Source organism: Cygnus olor, chromosome 5 (genome assembly GCF_009769625.2).
Source record: "Cygnus olor isolate bCygOlo1 chromosome 5, bCygOlo1.pri.v2, whole genome shotgun sequence".
Taxonomy (NCBI): domain Eukaryota; kingdom Metazoa; phylum Chordata; class Aves; order Anseriformes; family Anatidae; genus Cygnus; species Cygnus olor.
This window is the reverse complement of record NC_049173.1, coordinates 1598548-1617628: the sequence shown is the minus strand read 5'-3', so window position 1 is coordinate 1617628 and position 19081 is coordinate 1598548. Positions and strand designations below refer to the sequence as shown.

Here is a 19081-nt window from a genome sequence, read left to right as displayed (position 1 = left end):
TTAGCAGTGGCCTACATGTGCTGTTTGTTTCTTTTTGTCCCTGAGATATATATCAGTTACTTACAAAGATTTATATTTTGACAATCTCCATCTGGGCTATTCTAATACAATTTTCCAGGACATATTTGTTCTATTTCAGTGAGTAAGGCATGTTGCAATCTTTCTCTGAGGTATGGGAACAGCTTTATAAGTGCTTAGACAGCTGTGTAGTTCCACAGTGTCGGTGGAGTTGCATTTTCTCCAAATAGAACTGCTTTTTACAACCACAAGCAATAAGCAATATTCTGCTGTGTTTCTGTTGGTAGTGTTTCAGTCAATATTTTGACTTTTTTTTTTTTCTGAGTTGGAATGGTAACTTTGCAGGCAGGCAGCAAAATAAGTAAGTTGCATTTTTTTGTGGACAGGTAGTATTGAAAACTAGGAAAAAATCATATTTTTAATGCAAAACATTTGGATAAAATGAGTAAAAAAGTCAATCTTTTCAATAAAATTTTACATAGTTCAAAGCCTTTCCTCTCCCACTGACATTCAGTTTGTATGGTTAGTATTTCTTTATAGAGTTATCTCTTCAAGTAATGTAAATGTAATCACATTAAGACCTCAAGGTTTTTTTTATAGGAAAGCAGGGCAGCAGTTAACTGACTAATTATAATAGTCGTCAAAGTGTGGCAATTGCTAACCAAAATCTAGTCATGGTGTTAGGGGCTGTTCTCATACATACGTAACATAAAACATCCAGCATTCTTTATATACCAAACCTTATCCAAAAAGGCAGATTTAGGCACTGGTAATAAGAAAACAGATGTTTTCCAAAAAGCATCACTGCATATTTACTCCATGTTACACTCTTACCCAACCATTTATGTTGGCTCTGTTTGAGGGCAGGATGATGCACTCGGTGAAGTTCTGATCTGAACTGATTCAGCCAATAGAGTTTTACATACCTAACCTGATTCTCCTTTCCACTACTGATTAGAAATGAGATAACAAGCAAAAAGTTCATTTTCTAATGTATGACTGAATCGTTGTACACAGAGTTGATACCAGGCAGAAATGACCGCTGGCATTCCCTTCCACTGCTTTTCACGATACCATGAATGTAGCTGCACATGCAGCATATTTCGCTCATCTCAAGGAAAACTTTTCAAGAATGGTGATAAATAGCTGATCAGAAGAGATAAAATAGGTACAGTCAAGCCTGACTGATGCTCTCATAGTCTCTGCTACAGCTGAAAGCTACTTTCCGTGGGGACAGCAGAACTCATGGACCGATCCCATAATTTGTTCCAGAAGTTCCTTGTTTTGAGGAGAGATATTAGCAATATAAAAGCAGAATGGATCTCTCAGATCCTCATCAGCCTACAGTCTCAAGCAATTTCATGCCTATTAATCTTTATTCCAGGGGAGGTCCCAGGCTGTCGCAGAGTCAGCCTGAGGATCACTGCAAGAGGTGATGTTGCTGCTAAATGGTTTCAGAATGAAACCTTTCGCTTTCTGGAAAATCCTACATATTAGAATTGGTAAGGAATTAAGGGGTGACAAATTAGGTCTGAATTGTTACAAATAATCTATTAAATATGAAACGCTACACTTCTTTCTTGCTAACATTTAGGCAGTTTTCTGTTGATAGCTTGAAATAGTAGGGTCCTTTGGGGGAAAAAAAGCAAGTGAGCTTTCTGGGGGCTGTCACATGATGGACAGCGATGATTTGAACCCACAACCTCCCAGTTACTCTAAGGCAAGTGTGTTGGCCAGTCAGATGGTTTTGTTAGCCTGATGAACACAACATCCGCAAAGACATTCCTCCAAGAACAGTTCACGTGTACGTGCTTTGAGAAGCAATGGAGAGAATGCAATAAATATGGTAACTAGCAGGTGATGAGGAATCCGATGAAAATAAATTCAATACAGCTATGAAGACTAAATGAAAGTCTTAGTACGTATATAAATCTTCTGCTCTTTATTAAGTCCTGCAAAGATTTATTAAATTTTGTATGGCTTAAGAAATACAAAAGAACTGTAATAAAAAAGGAGAGGGGAGATTGCTTATAATTCACATTTTAATAATGGTCAAATGGGTTGATTAGATCTTTTCAGATATGATGAATATTACAGAATATTATACAAACTAATATTTGTGGAAAATTTATGCAACTCATAGATGTTCAGGTTGTTCAACCTTAAACTATAAAAGTAAATCATTTTATAGCTTTAAATATCTTTGGCATCAAGGATTCTACTTAAAAGCATATGATTTCAGCGTTATTTTTATCAGAATCTCTTGCTTTTTGTGTAACTTAAATTTAATTTATACAAATGAACTGTTATGGGCTGTATAAAGTTTTAATCTCTTCCCATACAGTGTAAGCATAACTCTGCTCTGTTTATTCCCAGAGTGTTAACCCAGGTCTGGAACCAGCCATGAGCAATGGGCATCTGATAGCAGATAGGTGCAACGAGGGCTTCCACCTCAGCAAGAGAAGGTGATGTTGACTGAAGAGCCCCCTGAGAGAGGCCAAGGCAGTACACAGCAGCTCTTGGCATGAAGACCTCATCCAGAGAAGTCACATATGAGGAGACAGAAAAGGGAATTAACAACTTAAATAACTAGCCACAGTCACTTGAGGTGTAAGGTAAGGAGTGCACAAAAGGCACTGAAAACCCGTGGGTGGATAATGGTTATGTCTGGTAGGTGTTTTGCTGGAAAACAACACCTGGCATACTACGGTACAGCAAGAGGCAATCTAGTTTTAGAAGGCACCATTCAACACTATAATCAACTTTGTGCACTAGAGCCACAGAAAAATAAGCTGTAAGGAAAAATGACTGCCTGGCAATGTCTTATCAAATTGAAAGAGAACATCTATCAGTCTGATTGTTGTGTGCTTTAATTGTTTTACTAGGGGGAAAAAAAAAAAAAAAAAAGAAGAAAAGGAAGATACAGATTCTGCCTCAAGCATGAAATAAGTGGACACATTACTTCAGCTGGTCCCTTCAAGTTGCTCATGTATGCAGTCTTAGCCAGGACTTTGGAGGGAACTAAGATGAGCTTGCAGAGAGGGAGCTGGTCACCTTGCACGTCTTTCTTCGCTGGAGAGCAGAAACACACTTACCAACAACACGTCAGGCTGACTGGTGTATGGTAATTCTCGTATCACCAAAACATGCTGACAACTTCAAAGCTTCATTTACATCACATATAGTTCTGAACAAAAATGAAGTTATTAAAAATTCCTATTAACAAGAAAGTTTACAGGAGGACCAAGGGACCTCTGTATAAGCAAGGGAAAATCAATTGATTAACTGAAAAAAGGATGGTGAAGTAGCTGGAAAGTGAAATTATGGTGTTTGGAATATGCTTTCCATTGAAAATGCAATGCAAAATTTGTTTATCAAAGGGCACTTGTCGTGGGAACTCAGACTGAGGACTCAACAGAGACCGAAGCCTCTCAGGAATCTATGAAAAAGAGTTAAATTCAAGAACACTAAAGCCACAGGAGTAAGAGTTCTGAGGGTTCTGAAAAAAAAAAATGGTAAAATAAAACAGATAATAGGAAATAAAGTCACATTTCTTTGCTCTGGTGGGATAAGATACACATGAGGACTACAATGCTAACTTCTTTAAAGAAATGACATGTAAAATAAGCTATGGATATTAGCATATTACACTAATATCACTGAATGCATATTGCAGAATTATCTCTGTCCACCACAGACAACTCCACATATAGTTATTGTTTAAATATTTTAGTTTTTTTTTTTTTTCCCTGTAAGATCCGAAGGTCATTCATATTTGTTTCCTTCTCAGAAAAATGTGAAAAATAAAATGCAAAAGTAGGTCATTACTTAACTGCAATATTGACAGATGGATTTTCCAAGTGTGATTTCTAAATCTGAGTATATTTAAATGTGTGAGTTTGGCTAAAATGCATGCAGTAATATCTGTGTTTAACTGTATGTCCTTGTAATGTATATCACATATGAAGAAAATGAAGAGTTGATTTGTAAATCATTGAAAAATTACGTCTTTTTTTTTTTCATACAAAGAGATTTTGAATATATGAGTGTCCAGAAAATAACCCACAAAATAAATAAATAAATAAAGTAAAATAAAATAAAATAAAATAAAATAAAATAAAAACCTTCATAGTGAGGTTAATAGTTAATTTGATCAACTTGTGAAGCATTTGCAGAGTTGGACTGATTTTCCCTGAATTTACAATTTACCATGAAAGATACTTGTAAAAGATTGTGCTCTCATGAATGGAGACAGGGATAAAGCTCCACTGATCACTTGCCTGGGTGGAATAATTTGGGAAAGAAAACACAAACCCGGTCTGAACAGGGGCTAACCTAGAAAAATATTTGTGATTCTGTGATTCTGTGAAAATCTTCTAGAGTTTATGGAGTAATGAGGATGACAGCAGCATCAGGGCTCAGTTTCCACTAGTACTTTCAAGAAGTCCAGAGCTGGTTGTGCTGCAGTCTCCTCAGCTCCCGGAGGGGAGGCACAAGCCCTGTGTCCCCCCTGGCTGCCCACACAGGACATGTGCTGGTGCTGTTCTGTAGTTGTTGCCCTGATGGTACAGACTGTGCTTACTCCTGTTCGGTAAGTTCATCACAATGCAAGAGTTCATGTGACACCTGTGCTCTTGTTATTAATGCCAACTGTTAATGAAATACAGAGAAGACATACCTCCATTTTGCTGTTGGTGCTTGTGATCCCATATGAGCCTCAGATACCGCTTTTGTTCCATTGGTCTTCCATGCTTAAGCATAATTAACTTTTACAGTTGTCAATATTAATGTTTTCTTGTCCTCTCTGGCCTTCGCCCTCCTCCACAGACATTATTTGGGGTTTGCCATGACAGCCAAATATATTAGTTACATGGTTTATTCTGCCTTCTTGATTAAAATCTGTTGATTGAAAATCTTTACCTTGATAGAGTGAGAAAATGTGGTTGTTCTCTTCCTCCCCTACGGGAGAAAGGAAATTTACTAAATGCACTGTCAGAAACAACAGCTTTCCATGGCTTGTCTGACAGCTGAAAGCCAGCCAGCTCCTGGGGCTTGGCCACGGCTGAGCTCTGCGTGGCTGCTCCTGCCAAAACACCTCCTGAAGGTCCCAGCATCACCCCCGTGCTGACGCCCGCCCGCTGCCAGTAGCTGGCTGCCCAGCAGGGCCGGAACAGCTCTTTGTGGTGACTGTTTTAACAATTTGTTCAGAAATAAATAAATAAATCAAGCAGCATTTTTTGCTGGATGGATGGAGCACCAGCAATAACACCATGTTCACTGGAATTCCAGCTGGGCTTTGTAACACCCAGATGTGTGAGAGATTGTCAGAGGACACCAAACCCTTTATTGCCTTGGTGGAGGGGACAAATGTGTCTGGAAATGTGCAAACCAAACTGTGTTTCAGCGCTTTGGGAAGTGCTCCCTGTCCTGGATGCTGAAAACAGAGGAATAACGTGTCTAAGAAACAGGCCAGGCTCACTCCAGGAGCAACACTCCCCACAGCCTGTAGGTATGCAACAGCTTCGCTATGTGGTCAACCACTGATGGAGGTTCATTACATCCTGTGGGCAGGCAGAGGAGAAATCTGGTCATAATGAAGCTGTTTTACTAAGATGAGAAGCTATTTTAGCCTTAGGCTTCTACTTGGCTTCTTTTCAGTTCATACAAAAAAATAAATCCCATCGCTATTAAGTATTTAAAATCAAATGTGGAAAGGAAAATGTTTTTGCTCATTGTTATTTTCAGGTTTATCTTTTCCTCTGCAAGAGTTTGGAAACTAATACTGTTTAAATGTTATTCTTGGAATGAAAATTCATCCTTTAAAATGAAGCCCCGGTCAGCATCTATTATTCTGCAAGTCAGGCAGCAGCTTCATGAAGATTCATCCTGGCCTAGTGCATGGAAACAGTGCAAGACTGGCGTGGAGGTTTCCAACTGAAATGCTGAATTTTCTCATTTATTATCTGTCGTGGTGGTGTTTTTCTTTATTTTTCTTTCTTTTTTTTTTCTTTCTTTTTTTTTTCTTTTTTTTTTTCTACTGTTATTACTGCTGATTGCAAAGATTTTTTATGCCTTCTTTGCAATCAGCACTCTTTCCTCCTTATTTATTTATTAATGCCCCAACCCGTATTTGTGATCTCAAAATTGCTCCCATGGTGACAAATGGGTAATGTCACAAAGAAGCTGATTGTAACATTACTGCATGGACAGGGCAGGAACTCAGGCTGAGCTAAATGGAAGAGCTTCTGTTTACCCACAAATATCCTAATACACAGTAATGAAGGCAAAGGAAATGTAGGCAATTCAAGAGGTGTCTTGAATAATGAATTATTTTTAATCTTCCAAATGTGGCAATGCTTTCTTTTCATGTGGAGAAAAAGGTGCTATGCAATGTGAGCTGTAATTCTGATACAAAAATATTACTGAGAGGCAGAAAGATGCGAGAATTTCCATCTAGACTTGTATCCTGTGCCTTATTTGTGGGTACAAGACCCAAGGCCATTATCTTCTGGGCTGATGAAGCTTCAGGAGGTAAGCATTTAACAGAGAACACACAGTGGGCATGTATGGGCAGATGCAACCTAAGGGCAAAGTTAGGGCAATCGGCCCCTCTGCCTTGTACTCAGAATTCCATAGCATCAAAATACAATTAAGTTCTCTCTGCATTACCCCTCTGGAGCCCTCTAAACACAGGAGTACAGCAGCCCTCTCAAGCAGGGTGAGGCCCCCAGTGGTGGACCTCCCTGCGTCGCAGTTACAGGTTCTTCTGCATGACAGAAATGGAAACTGCAAGGTGAGCTGAAGCTAATTAAAAGACATTGATTTGCTCTAAAAATCCTATGGATGAAAATTGTAAAATTGTAAATGAAAATTGATTTTTTTTTATTTGTCACAGAATAAGCAGTAAAAGAAGAGAATTTTTAAATAGCTTTATGAGTGCGTAGGCTAAGGAACTGTTAAAAAAAAAAAAAGAAAAGAAACAAAGAAAGATCTTTCTGTTCAGGACTGCAGGAAAACACAAACTGTAGCACATGAACATTTTTTAGATATAGCACTTCTTTGGCACTGTAGCTATCCTGATCCCCAGCTTTCAAAACCCACTTGTCCCAAATATGCACCATGTCAAAGCAGCCAGTAGGCACATCTTTGTATTTCTCTAAAATATCTGAAATCAGTATATTTCAATATGTCATTGCCTGACTACTACAAGCTGCTTTTGCAATAACTTCTTTTCTCCTTTTCAATTTCCTAGGAGGATTTACTCTCAGCTGCAGGGTGCTGAACCTGAGCATTTCCTTCCAATTTAAAGATGAAGGATCAAATCCTTAGTTATCAAATCCTTAGTATGAATGTTCAGGCTTATTCAGGGATTCACCCCATTTCCACCAAGCTACAAAAGGGCTGTTACCAACACACCTCCATGGCAAAGGGTGGTATTCTGCAGGGAGTTTGCACAAATAAGTGTGACTCAGTGGACACAGAAAAATGAGCTTGCAAGGGCCAAGGCAAATCCTGCAGCTGGCACTTTTAAAATATGAACCAACAAAGACAAGCCTTACGGGTTTGCCTGAAGAATTGAACAATGTTAGTTCATTGCTACTGAGGGAGGAAGGAAGATGAGCTACTCTTAGTAGAAAAAATAACTTAGAGCATTCTGCGTAGAGAAATCACTTGTAGGTGTTTTTTTTGTGTTGTTTTTAACTGTCCTCTCATTTTGACTCCCTCCTCCCCCATCAATGTCATATTCCATCAATTGAGTTTTGAGCTTTGTACCCCTGAGAAATCAGCAGCTATTGATCAGCAACATGATGACTGCTGGCACCCTACCTTGCAGTTTGCACCTTCTCCCAGCTGTGTTTAACCAGCTGATGTCCCGTGCTTGGCAGCATGCTTCTGATGCTGTTCCACGAAAGCTGGCAAAGAAAAGCTGGCATGCTGGGAGAGCCTGGGAGATGCTGGGAGAGCCTGGGAGATGCTGGGAGATGCTGGGAGCTTTCAAGGTGGATGCAGTGCCAGAGCAACAGCAATGGAGGAGCACAGCACAGGGACACAGTTATATGCCCAGTCATCAGCATCAAAACCTTGTGATCTATTAAGTGCCTAATTACCTTATACAGCATTCCTGAATCACTGGTTATAATCAGACAGAAATTACTTTCAAAAATCTTATTTATTTCTATTCCTTCATTAATATTCAAGATTACCAGGCACTTTTTCTGGAACTTCTCCTTGCATCGTGGAAATCCCAGCATCCTCCTTGTGGGCCACAATTTCCCCTCAGCAGCAGCACTGATGCAAATCTTTATCAACACCCATGAAAGGAATGGCGCTTCTAAAATTTTATACTGGTACAATTTTCCTTAATATCTTCTTTTGTAGATGGTGCTTTGTGTTTATGAAGCATCGGATAAAGTGTATAAATACCAAATTCAATGAGTTCTGCATACTGAAGTGCTGCAAATGGGAACGGAACACAATGCCTCAAATGTTCCTGTTATGCCTAAGCCTGAAGGGACCATCTGTGAAAGCATGTAGGAGCGTAATGCTATCCATGCACAGTTCACATATTGGTGGAGACAGTCAGGCTGCACTGAATTCCTCTGAAGGAATCTTGCGAAGGAAATAATGGCCCAGCTTTGGAGAGCAGAGTTATCCTCATGAAAACCACACAAAATCTGCGAAATGATGGTTCTTCAGAAGCAGCCTTTCCACAAGCCCCACTGTCCACAATGTGCACATCTACAACACCCCGAGGCAGCCTGTAACTCACATTAGATGCCTTTATCCCTTCTGCCCTACTGTCAGTCAGCTGGTGGGAAATTTAATAGTGGCCAATTCATTACCTTTTAGGCACTGAATTTTCCTCTGAAGCTCTATTCCCCTTGTGAGTCACGCCTCGCAGACTGCTAGGACTGCCTCTGCTTCAGGCTCCTTCCCTCTCCCCAGGCCCTAGAACAAATATTGATCTTTCCTATCCTATTAACCTAGGCTGCTGATATTATTATGCATGGTTTACATTACGTTTATGCTTTGGAACAGAAGAGGAAAAGCTCTTGCTAAGTTTTTACCCACTGCAGATGTCCCTAGCCCATACAGCATGGGGCAGAGGGCTGGTTCTGTCTAAAATAGCGAAGGCATATCTTAAGAATAAGACTCCTTATTCATCCAGGATATTGCCAGAGATCTTTTGTCTCTTGTAAAAGAACCCATCATATGTGATCTCCTCTTTAGTTCAATTTGTAGTTCAGCTTGACTTTTCCACTCTTACCGTGTGCCAGTTCCCAAGGACAAGTCATGCATTCAGTGTCCAGTACCTCCCACGCTGAGGATCAACCCTGCCCTCCCTCTGTGCTGCAGTAATTGCTGCCTCCCCAAAGTTTCTCCATCACATTAATTTCTCTCAGGAGAATGCCAGCATTTTTTTCAGCAATTTTATTTCCTCAGTAATTTTCAGTTCATCAGCCCACTGTTGTGTCTTGACCTAGCAGAAAGCCCTCATTAGTCTGTCCTGCTCCCCTTTTCTCCCTCATCTTGGGACAAGATGGCTGGCTTTGTCTTTGTAAACAACAGGCTTGGAATGTTAATTTCCATAGAAGGAGACATTTAAATATTCATTTTGCAATTACTGTAACTGTGTCTTTCTCAAAGATCAGCATGTTGAAATCAAATTTGTTTTGCCATGTGTAATTACTTGACACCTGAAGAGCAGCTGGTGAGGTACTGTCTTGCCAGCATCACTCTTCAGGTTTGGAAGGGAGCATCATGTTTAAATTCAGGGTGAGGCACTTCTGTGCCTTTTAAATGGGTAGTTGTTACAATATTTCTGCCGCAAGGGTAGTCTCAGACACGGTTCAAGTGTCAATATGGTCTTTATGGTCTATCTTTTATAGTCTATCTCTGAATTATTCTTCCTTCATTGAAGATATCAGCATGCTTCAATCTATTGCCTTGTAGCTATGCTGCAACTTCTTTGTGGTGTATGAAGTGTAGAAATAGCAACTTGTTTCATGGTAAAGTAGATAAATAAATAGATCTGAAATAAACGTAGCTGCCGAACTCTGACATGGCTTTAGAAGAAACTTCTTCATCCCATTTGTCTGTTCTCTCAGTAAGGCATTAGATAACACCAATCAGAATTACATCACAAGGCACAGAGCTGGAGAGCAAACACATGGGCTAAAGAGAACCTCATGAGCTAAAAACGTTTGTAAATTAGCACTGCCTTTCTCCAAAGGCTTAAAAATGAGAAAGTTCATCTTTAAGTGGCTGTCCATTTTCTCTTGGCACATCCTTCATTCCTTTTTCGAGATTTCTTGCAATAATATCCTGAAATGAGGGTAGCCAATTTACATAAGTAAAACTATGGAAAGTTATCAAGATCTGTTTTTTATTTTCATTCATACACGATGTCCTCACAGACTCTTCAGCTGCTACCCAGTAAGAACATACCCATTCACACACCATTATGGGAACTGCATTACCACCAAAGCAAATCTGAAGCTTGCAGATGATGACAGGAGGCTGGTCCTGATTCCGTCACAGCTGACCTTGTTATTTCCTCACTTCACCATGTTCCAAACTGTTCTCCATGACATTTCTCATCCATGTTCCAAACTGTTCTCCATGACATTTCTCATCCATGTTCCAAACTGTTCTCCATGACATTTCTCATCCATGTTTATGTGGGCTTTGGCAGGTAACAAACTGGAAGTCAAACAAAATCACAAAATCAGTAACAGCTGAAACCGTGACCAGAACTGTATGAATCCATCTGCTGGAAACTTTGAGGCCACCAAATACTGTGATTACTTGGAGGAGGCCTTCTTTCCACATCTATGCTGCACCTGGGTTCTTTTCTTCAAATTAGTTATTAAAATAATGCTTCAGAGGATTAACTGGCTTTTGTACCCATCCGCTTAAGGCAGCTGGTGCTGGTTCTTAGCATACAATACGCAACTGAGCCAAGTCCTATATTGTCCAGGTTTTGTTTTCTGTGTGGTTTCTGAATCCCTTAACATTGCCTCTGACATTAGGAAATAATTGACCAGCTGTTCTTCCATCAAATGAAACAATATAGGTTACAGCAAAAAAACAAAACTATTTTGGGTATAAAAGATGGCAGTTAGCACAGAGAAATCATTAAACACTCACTTTCCATTATGGCATGCATCCCTGTGTTTGTACCAGATTATTCAGTGTTTATGGTAATAGTATTGTTGGTTCTAGTTGTTCTTTTACACTCACAGAGATTATAAACCAAAAACTGTTTGAGAAACAGGTTAGGAAAAAGAGAACAAGAAATTCAGGATTCAGCCACTATGTTGTAACCATCTGTGTTTTGTCTTCCACGTACACCTTGGGGATGAGTCTAGGAACTGAGTCAGCGAAAGAAGGCACCATCCGATGGCCAAGTCCTGACCACTGACAGAGGGGTGTCTGTCATCCAATATGACTATCTTTTGTTCACCCTTTTAATTTTAATTTTTATTTTTTCTAAAATATTAGATTTTATAGAAGAAATAGAAATGGGCAAACCAAAACTTTGAATTGCTTATTAATACTTTTGCATAAAACAGCTTTAAGACTCAGCACAGCTTTGGCTTGTGTTTGGGGGTTTTTGGAGAGTGCTGCATGTCTGTAAAAAGCAAATCTGACACCCAGATTTCAGTGCTGGGCAGCAAAACAATGGCAGGAGGCTAGGAAAGGCCTCCTGGCCCCTACAGTTTATTCTTAAAAAACAGGAGAGAATTAGAGATCAAAGGAAAGCAAACACAGCTCTGTCTAATCTTGATGCTTTTGTAAATTTTTCAGCTTCTGCCAAGCCCCCTTAGGACTCTCATTTGCTGTGGGAGTGAGAAACCTAAATAAATCTTTGAGTGTTTAATCTTCCTGTTCTATGGCAATGATTGTGTTCATCTCCACCACTTTCCCCCAAATTTTCTTGCTGCCTAAGCTGTAAAGGGTTCAGGGTGAGAATTCTTCTCACAGTGGGTAAGGTCTGCACTGATCATAAGTCTCTCTGAAATAACTGTAAGAGTGGACAGTGCTTTTGTGTGATTTACCTTGTCCTAAGGGGCATGCTTAAGATAGATGGAAATTGATTTTTTCTCTAGAAGTATCTTTCTTGTTCTGGTGAGTGTAGTTGGAAACTAGTTGTAAACTACATGCCTTAAATAAAGCCCAGTGGTATGAACCCACTATTTGCTTTCAAAAAACTTAGCATACATGTATACCTAGAGCCTGGCCTTCCCAGAGCTGCAGAGGGATGCAGGCCCCACCTCCCTTTGAGGAAATAGGATGCAGGTGCAGAGGGCTTTAGTTATAATCGGGACACAGTGTGCAGATGCACAGTGCCACCTACACCACATGAAGTCTGTGTAGGTGAGCACAAACTCGTCAGAACAACAAAAGGGAGGTGAACGTGTTGTCCTTTCTGATAGCCCGTGTTTTGTCCAAGATCTGTCCCCACCAGCAACCTCCTCATGTACGTGGGGTTGGGAAAGTCCGAGAAACCCCTGCAAACTTAGAGGGTGAAATGATTTCATAACAGCAACTAGGGCTCTGTACGGGGTACCCAAAGGGGCTGCTGCACGGTGTTGAAAGTCACAATGGAGAGCATGCAGTGCAAAGCAGGGAAACAAATGTATGACAAGAACCTGTGGATTCGTTTGTTTTGCTCCAGGCAGTGATCTGAACCAAACCCTCTGGCACCCCGGGGGACCCTGGGGCTCTCTCTGCTGGGCAGCCTCCGTGGGCTTGGCGTTTCCATACTGCACCTGACGGACAGCCCCGCGACCGTGCTGCGGGGAGTCGGCTGCAGCAGCCACAGCAGCACGAGTGGCTCTGCGGTCAGTCAGCCCATGTCCTGCTGCATGGCCACTGCTGGCTGGAAGGAATTCGCATCACGCTGAGCAATTAACACTCTCACCAGCTGACAGGGCACAGCCCTGCCAGGGGCTCAGCACCAGCAAGGCGCCCGCCCCAGCCCCTGCTGCCCCTTCCCATGCCAGCATGCCCCATGCAGTGCTGGCACAGATACAGGACCACATGTGTCACTCTGTACTGACTTCACATTAACGGTCTAGCACAAAGACACACACCTATCAATTATATATTACATGAGACATATAGCACAGCATTTCTGCAGGGTCTCCACACACCACATGCCCAGTACAGGTGTATTTATAGCAAAAAGGTTGTTCCTGCACCGAAGTGCTTTCAAGCTCAATAGTTATAACAGAAGCTGAGAGAAAAGAAGAATTATTACGCCCATTTTCCCCTTTTAGAATTGACGTCTAAATAGACTAAATAATATGCCAGGCAGTCAGCAACAAAGCACAAATCCTTCTGTCATTTACAGACCCGAAATGGGAGGTTGCCAGCATCCTCCTTTGAAACTAGTCCATTTGCAGAGTATGATTTGCTGTTTATTCCATGCACACTTTTTTGCCCAATATTTCTTTCTCTGCAACGTTGGAAAGCAGACCTCAGAAAGTGCCCCATCAGCACTTGGATAATGAAGGTCATGTCTTTTGCTGACTCCTGTTAGAAGGGTCCCTGGGTGCCATTTCAGTTACCGGCAGTTCAGCGAGCAGGCACGCTTTCCTTTTTCCCTTCTTATTTGTTTTTTTTTTTTTTTTTTTTTTTTTTTTGCCTGTTTTGCAGTGTTTCATAGTCCAAAGCACCTGATTAATTCAGTACCCTCTGCATAGCTCTCAGGCAGCTGTATGATTAGGCTCCAAATGCATTTTAAGCCGATATGTGCTGAACTGCTGTGGTCTTCCATAAATTCTTTCATGACCGTGAGAAGCAAGCATCCACTTAATAAGTAGGGTCTCCATTAATCCTATGATCTCACAATGCCTCAACAATTCTTTCAGGAAAAAAAAGTCACACCTTTACACCTTGGAGTTTCAATAATCAAATTATTTCTGCCTTCTCCACCCTTACCTTTGTGCAGAGGCACGAGTTGGTTTATCCTCATGTCACAGCCCCACTGCTGTCATCATGTATCAGGCAAATAGATTTCAGGCAGTCAAGATATGTGGGTGTTTGATCTACTAAACATGGTAAAACACAAGTAGTGACCCATCAGCAGATGTTTTATGAAAGGAGATGGTTCTTCATGTCAGAGTGGCCACCTAAACCAGGCAGAAAAGGGAACCGAGGAAGAAGAGTGCAGCCATGCTGTTGTGCTCAGTGAAGACTCAAATTAAGGAGAGGACACAAAGGAAGGCAGTTAATACAGGCAACCTGCTCCCCTATCACTTCCGAAACACTTCTGTGGGAGCACTGAAATCTGCCAGCTGGACCCATCCGGATGGCTTTGAGCACTGTAGCGTTGGGCTCAGTTACAGCTCTCAGCCAGACCACTGGCCACATCTGCAGCTGAGTGCAGCACAGCGATGTGGAGCACTCGTGTTTATAGGACAAAAGAAAAGCACATGATAAAGAACATACTCTCAGAAGTCCTGAAAAGCAATGCACTTTATATCCCAAAAAGGCTGCAAAAAACCTTGAGAGAGCTGATGACTTAGCTGAAACCTAGTTTTGGACTGAGGCTTCTCCCATGAGAGAGGTGTTTGCTAAGAGACCATTAGGAAAGACAGGAGAAGAACACAGCTTACAACAAAGCTTTCAAATGAGGATGAATGTGTTTATCAGTGGTCAGTGATGAACCTTTGATGTGCCTTGGAGGAGCAGAGATCTCATGCATAAAACATAATCGCCGCGCAGGGCCCTGATCTAGATTCTTCATTAATATGATGCATTTTGCATTTGCATCAAGGCATGACAAACCTGCTACTGCTTATTCCAAAACAGAAAAATTATCTTGCATCTAGTTTCCAGGACTACTTTGCTCACAGCCTCCCTCATACCAAACCCTTTTGATTAGAGTAAATAAAGTGATTCAAGAGAGATATAAAGTATTCATAAAGTGCACATAGAGAAACAAGGAGTGAAGATATGACAGATTTCAAATCTGGGAGAGGTACAGTTTTAGATTTTGAAAAGGCTTATATATTATTTGCAACATGTTAGTACTGCTAGACCCAAGTCACATTTGCTTTGTGCTGGGCTCTGTACCTACACAAGTGAAGGCAGAGATGACCTGAGAAGCTTATATTATAAACAGGTTAAAAATGCAAGTAGAAAAAAACAAAACAAAACAAAAGTGAACCCTGGTAAGGCTCCAGAATTCAGCTGCAAACTGAAACTCTATCTTCCAGAAATAGAGACTTTCCATAATCTGAGGGTTCCTTGGTTTTGAGCCTATCTGATTGTCTTTCTTGATCTTTTCTGGAGACCTGGATATTATGCTGGTTAAATATTAATCCAAAACAGCACTCTGCCAAATAGCCAGCACAGATTATGTCTAATCATCAGTCTTATATTTTGGTTTTCTTTCAGACATTTTAATGAAAACAGCTCTGAGTTCTGGAGTTGTATTTACAAGCTGGCCAGGCAGTGGCTCATGTTTGGGATGAGCTGTCGTTCAGTTTGGCTTTGCTGTCTTCCAGCTTTCACTCTCCTCTCACGGAGAGTTTCTTGTCCCTAAAGAATGCTTTATCAGCCCTCCAGCTGGGATCTTGGGACAGAAAAAGAGATCAGCCCCTCTTCAGTGATTCCTTGTAGGACTTTCACTCGAACCTTCCATGGGATCCAATGCTCTCAAGTGTTTGACCCGAGAGCTGCCTCCAAAGAGCTCAAAGTGCACATCTGCAGATGCTGCAGGTTATCTTCAGTATCCTTGAAGAGGAAATAGTGTGCACACATCCCATGTCTGTAGTGGCTTTCCAGCTCCCTTCCAGAGGCAAGCTGAATTTGCCCTTTTGATCTTTCTCATGCAGCTACATCTAACTTGGCCATGGTCTCATACCATGTGTTTGAGTGTCCTGTGTTGATGCTCCTGCAATTCAGGAAAGCTGAGGCAATAGGCTGAATGAACAAAATTTGCCTACTGGAACTGCCAAGGGCATTCTTTGAATCTCATCTTGTTATCCATAATGATCTTCTCAGGGTTGATGGCATTTATGGAAACTGTGTTTTCGTTTTTGTTTTGTTTTAATTGGGAAGTGTATTTCACAACTATGGACAGTGGGACAGATTTCTGGATTCCTGTAGATTTATAAGGGAAGGAGAGGGATGGAAACATGGTAGGTGGAATTATAACAGATGCAGGAAGAAGACTGAGGACATACATGTTACTCTGTTATTCATTTGCTTTTTACGAGTATTTTATCACTTCTTTCCATGCATAGTGAGTGAACAGGTGTTAGAAGTAGGAAAGCATGCTTAGATGCTGCAATGGATGAGGAAGAAGCAAGAAACAAGCACATCCATCAAGAAATTAAAACTGTTTACAATGGAAAAAGTAAAATCTTGTCATTGTCTTTGTCTTGTCTAAGTGACAGGGCATTCCCCTCTTGTGGGTATGTAGTTCTTTGTAGTCTAGCTCAGCAATCAGAATGAGAGAGATTTTTGGACATCTTCAGATGTTCTACAAGTAGGTTCCCTCCTGCTTTAATAAAAATAATCTATTTTGTCCTAGATAATGCTACTCTGATTTAAGTGGATGTCAAGCAAAAGAAGCTCTCCAAAAAAAATTACAGCAGAGATGTCTCTTTAATTTAAAATCTCTTATAAGGGAATTGAATCAAGTGAAAGAAAAAATGATCCTGAATTTCCCTGTTTCTTAGAGAAAGTTGTCAGTCTTACTAAGACATATCTTTTAGCTCTTCAGAAGAGTTCTGTGTCCTTTCCAGTAAAATGGTATTTTTAAGTAGTCAACACTTCTGTTTATCTTGGGATATTCCCCTAAAACTACTGTTTTAGTAGTTTAAAATATACCACCAGAATCTAACATTTATCCAAACAATATTTACAACATAACGATTTCTTTGTGCTTGGGAGAATTACTCTTGATTTACTCTGATTGATTCTGATCCTGCTTTACATCTCATAATGTTAGAAATTGGTCTTTATTATTGGTAATTCTCCTGACAGTGTTGAGTTGATTCTTATTGCTGTTAAGAGCCCAATGTGTAACATGTTAATGGTCCATGGCTTTGCCTTAGGAAGGCCGACTAACGAACCGGTTGTTTATGGCTGGTAATGATTGATTTGTCAGTGATTATATTGCTTAATTCAACAGCAGCATGAATCAAAGATGACACTTCTTTCTTTTTAGGCTGTCACTTAGCCTTTAGTGCTCTTCACAGTAATGGGTGTTGAAAGGTGTTTATTGTGATGGCCTCTCTCCACGTTCCCTTCCTACAGCACTGCCATAAACTATTTTTTAGTGCATGTGGCTATGGAAATAAACGGCTGATGATTGAATTGCACAGCGAAGGAGAAGGCCCCAGATATTAACCTCGCCATGATAGCCAGCTTATATGTGGTGTTACTCATTCCTGGCGCTCAGCCACAGGGTCGGGTTCAACATGATGCCATATGTCAGCTGAGCCAGAAGAGCTGTCCACATGTGTGTGCATTTAGCCTGCAACAAACACACTAATTCAACCTCGCTCAGGATGCAGTGAAGTAAGTTGAAACAAGCCAAATTACTCAACGGTGAAAGGCGCACCCATGAGCAGCTCCTGAGGCTCAGCTGATGTGCGCTGATACACTTAGCCTCAATAATTCAATCAGGCTTCCTAGAAGCCTGGATGTCAAAGATGCTTTGCACAACTTAGTGAGTGCTATGAACTTTGGCAGCAACTTTGGGACTACAAAAGAGGTAATAAATTATGGGTTTATACTGTTTCAGTCTCTTTAGGAATCATTTAAGTGTTCATGAAGGTGTAAAGGGACCCCTGTGTAGCATCAGGTCTCAAAGCCAAAATAAGTCCTACCATAGGGAAAGTCATTCCTCCAAAATGCCCCCTCCAAAACTGCATGTTTGCCACATGCAGAGCTGCTGCAGGAGGTAGCTTGGCAGCCCCAGTTGTTTGGGATGCTGGCACGCTCCTGCCCAGCTGCTCTGCAGACCGCAGCTCCTCCCTACCACTCCATCTGCAGGTTTGGGACTGGAGGGGCAGCTGCAGCCCATGCAGCCTTGTGCACAAGTGGTGTAGCCAGCATTGATTCTGGCAGGCTGGGGTTTCTCTTCCCACGCCGCTCTCTGCTTGCCAGGCTGTAGACCAGTAGATCTCATTCCTGTAAGACATTGAGATTTGTAAGGGCACATTTCTGTTACTTCTTCATTTCCAAGTGTCTAAACTCATGGAAAAATAAGGATGTGTGAAGAGCAATAGCCCTCCAATATTCTTGCCCTCCCAAATCCTCTTAGAAACATCTCCCCATGCACATTGTTTCTCCTATGGCTCTTGGTGACTCGTGGGGACCGTGCTGCAGGACATCTTCTGCCACTTGCTCTAGAAAGTGGGACAGTCTGGAGCCTTTTGGGCTGCTGGATATGTTCTTGTGAGCCACATGGACGTGATGCACAACTTCACTTTTCTGCTTTCAAAAGTTTCTGCCTTCTGGACAGCATTACCAAAGTCTCATGACCAAATGTCATCAATTTTTCTCCACATGACTGAAGGCAAAGTGAAACAGCTTATTCACCTCTTTCATGAAAAAAATCCCATTTCTTTCTGATGTAGGCATATAAAAGGTATTGCCACCTACATCTCATCAAAATTTGAATTTTGAAATTCCTTTGCTGAGATCTACAAAAAGATTTTTTCCAGTATTGTACAAGCCCAGATACATAGCTGGAAATTCTGTTCACCAAAATAGAGACCACAATATTACCATTTCAGTTAGACAGATTCGGTGATTCTTTTCTCTGCTGTCTCTAGACATATAATTGCAAAATGATTAATAGTACTGTAAAAAAGACACATTCTTCATTCCAAGGGTAGCATAACCACTAGTACTTCAAATGCACAAAACCGACAGGAAAAACGACAGAAAATAAAAATGCATCAGCTGTTATTACTTAACAGACCAATTTAACTGAAATGTTCATGAATTAGCCTGGATAGAATTGCTTTGGAGACAGCCTGTCTGTGAAATAAACGAATTTCTATTTTTTTTTTTGCCAAAAATATTGTTG

General features: G+C 40.9%; 1 long non-coding RNA gene across 1 annotated transcript in view; it reads right to left on the bottom strand.

Moving 5' to 3' along the window:
• The window catches only part of LOC121071271, a 478323-nt gene that overhangs the window by 167352 nt on the left and 291890 nt on the right, over nt 1-19081 (bottom strand). The window contains exon 2 of the long non-coding RNA XR_005820495.1: nt 5512-5521. This is a non-coding gene — a long non-coding RNA (uncharacterized LOC121071271). The remainder of the gene's footprint in view (nt 1-5511; nt 5522-19081) is intronic.